Below are 3241 nucleotides of genomic sequence, written 5' to 3'. Positions count from 1 at the left end.
CAAACTGCCTATGCACTGTATGTGGAATTCTCATCAATCTGCTAACTTCTTTTTTAAATTCACTTATGTGCTTTGGCACAATTGCGTGGTATTGTACAGCTCACGGGGTGGTAAATAATAAATATTGTTTTCAGTGTTGTTCTATATTGTTATGCTTTACTGCATATACCTAGCAGTCTCTAGCACTACAAACTTTGGGCTCTGTTACTGTTTGTTGTGCCTTAATACTATACCTATTATGATTACAGTGACTATTATAATAAGCCTCAAGTCAAAGCAATGTGTGGGAAGTTCAGTGGCCACTTAATCAAAAAAATAACAATAATGAAAGCAGTCAAATTATCACAAACTCACAGAAAATATACAAATTTGTTTTAAATAAGACCAACTGCCAGAACAAAGCAATGGAAATGCAGTACATACACAACGAAATCCACCGGGAGATGGGTAGGGAACATCCAACAACAATGATGACATCCAGTGACACAGGTCTGGGTCTCCATGACAATCCACATCACTTGCATCACCTGAGGCAACTCAGGATGCTATCTGAAACAAAACATGTGTATATACCTATATGTCAAACATTATAAGGAGGAAGAAAACAGATCACATATACAAGTGGGCATATGATGTCTGTACTGTATATGAATAGGATACAGTTGCAGTTCTGGAACTGATTACATATTCTGCAAGCAGAAAGTCCCCATTCAATCTTCAGTGTATCTAGGTAAGACTGGGAAATAATTCTGCCTAAAATCTTGGGAAGCTTTTTAAAAACAGTATCTGAAGTGTGTGAATTTCAGTTTAACACAGAGTCAATTTACATGATCCACAACAACACATGGAAGCTGCCGTTTCATGCAGCAACAAAGTGACCAGCTCAGGCCACTCTGCATTTCTAGAAACATCATCAATTGCAATGTATTCTCAAAGGCTTTCACGGCCAGGAACTGATGGTTGTTGTAGGTTTTTCGGGCTGTTTGGCCATGTTCTGAACCTTCAGAACACAGCCCGAAAAACCTACAACAACCATCATCTATTGCAGTGATTCTCAAACCTGGCTATCCCAGGTGGTCTGGGAACTGTAATTCCCAGAAGCTTTGAACACCAGCTGTGATAGCCAGGGTTTCTGGGAGTTGGAGTCCAAGAACACCTGGATTACCCAAAGTTGGGAACCACTGATCTATTGGGACCACCTGCTATATCACTGAAGACTCATAATCATTAATTTTAAAAACAGCTGAAAAATCTAATAAAATTGTAAGATCACCATTTCCATTGTACATCTCTGATGTCTCTGTGCCAGAGTTTTTTGGGGGAGCATTTTCTTGGACTACATCTCCCAGAATCTTCCTGTCACCATAATAGCTGTGGTTCATGCTGGTTTAGAGATTTCAAGAGTTCTAATACAACAAAGGGTAGCTTTTCCAAAGCCTGCTTTGTCACATGCCTGGTTCAGTTGGGTTCCTCGAGTAGCCTTACAGATGATGGGTTGAAGCAACTCAATTAAAGCAGCAAATGTATAGGCATAATTCAACACATTTTCCATTATTTAGTTTATTAACATACTGTATTTCATGGCTGGTGTACGGGTGTCATTTAGATTTCCTGCCTACCTATTGGGTCAAAATATCTCTGTCTCTCCCAGGACATGAACAGATCCTCTTAGAGTACAGCTGAACTGTGAAATGACCAATAGTAGTTTTGCCCCAAAATGAAGATTGGTAACTACCAATGTCAGTATCTTATTTCTATCTTATTTCTTATTTCTTGAAAGGCAGTTGGAATACTGCTAACTTTAAAGGGATGTGTTAACATTTCCAGTCATCATTAGTCTCAGCTTCCTCTGTTTTTTCTAGTTAACACAGGGCTGTGCTAAAATATTTTGCCACCAGAACAAAGAACAAAACAGCATGCACAAATCACATTCAGTGTTTAAAAGCTAACTGGAGTAGTAGTGAGATCTTGCCATCTACTGAAGATCTTTAGGCAGCAGACTGGCTTAGAGAATGTCGAGCAGACCAGAGAATGAACAGTTGTTTCCCACAAATTTTGCTGCCATTTCCCAAAATCTGCATTGGAAACAAGGTGGAATTAAGAAAAAAAATTCTCTTACTCTGAAAAACTGTTTTGCAAGTGCAGAGCAGAAAGAACAACTCAACATGTACTATGGAAGATTTTAGCTGCTCCAAATGCTCTTGATATCACCTACTATTGGGTGAAAATTATCTACAGTATTTATTAGTTGTATTGTGATGATTCTACACTACTAAAGAATGAACCTGCTTCCTCTCTGCTAATGGGAGGACCATCCCAGAAAGTTGATCAGGTGATACGTGAGCTTTTGCACTAACCAAAAACAGTGTACTTATTATGGGGGGGGGGGAACTTTTTTATACTACAGTTCCCAGAACCTCCTACCCAGTGGGATTCATAGGGTTTTGAAACTTTTGACTCTGAGTGGTTTATTTCGCATTTGGCCTTTTTTGTTGTTGTTTAGTCATTAAGTTGTGTCCGACTCTTCATGATCCCATGGACCAGAGCACGCCAGGCCCTCCTGTCTTCCACTGCCTCCCAGAGTTTGGTCAAATTCATGCTGGTAGCTTTGATGACCCTGTACAACCATCTCATCCTCGGTCGTCCCATTCTCCTCTTGCCTTCACACTTTTCCAACATCAGGGTCTTTTCCAGGGAGTCTTCTCTTCTCATGAGATGACCAAAGTATTGGAGCCTCAGCTTCAGGATCTGTCCTTCCAGTGAGCACTCAGGGTTGATTTCCTTTTGAATGGATAGGTTTGTTCTCCTTGCAGTCCAGGGGACTCTCAAGAATCTCCTCCAGCACCACAATTCAAAAGCATCAATTCTATATATTATATAGGAGAACACTCTGGTGGCCTTGCATTGGCTACCTGTTCATTTCTGCATTGATTCCAAAATATTAATGATGCCATATAAAGCCCTAAATGGTTTAGGACCTCGATACTTAGTGGAACACCTTTTCCCACATAGATCTACCCGAATCACTCGCTATAGCCAGGACAAATGGCTGAGGGAGGCCCGGAAAGAAAGAACAAGAAACCGGACCTTCTCGGCAGTGGCTCTTCACCTTTGGAACAGTCTTCCTCCAGAGATCTGCCTGGCATCCTTGCTGGGTGTTTTCAAGAGCCAACTTAAGACCTGGCTCTTCAGGCAGGCCTTCCCTCCCGTCAATACTTGATTCTTATTTTCTATCTTAATT

The 3241-nt window shown here is 40.8% G+C and overlaps 1 long non-coding RNA gene across 1 annotated transcript; it reads right to left on the bottom strand.

Annotated features, from left to right (window-relative positions):
• Positions 1-468: 468 nt before the first annotated feature.
• LOC144588750 (uncharacterized) lies at positions 469-3241 on the bottom strand. The gene is made up of 2 exons (XR_013544437.1): positions 3110-3241; positions 469-549 (listed from the first exon to the last, which is right to left on the bottom strand). It is a non-coding gene; the product is annotated as an uncharacterized LOC144588750 (long non-coding RNA).

Source organism: Pogona vitticeps, chromosome 4, assembly GCF_051106095.1.
Source record: "Pogona vitticeps strain Pit_001003342236 chromosome 4, PviZW2.1, whole genome shotgun sequence".
Taxonomy (NCBI): domain Eukaryota; kingdom Metazoa; phylum Chordata; class Lepidosauria; order Squamata; family Agamidae; genus Pogona; species Pogona vitticeps.
The sequence above is the reverse complement of the archived record's forward strand: the minus strand, read 5'-3'. Positions and strand labels throughout refer to the sequence as shown.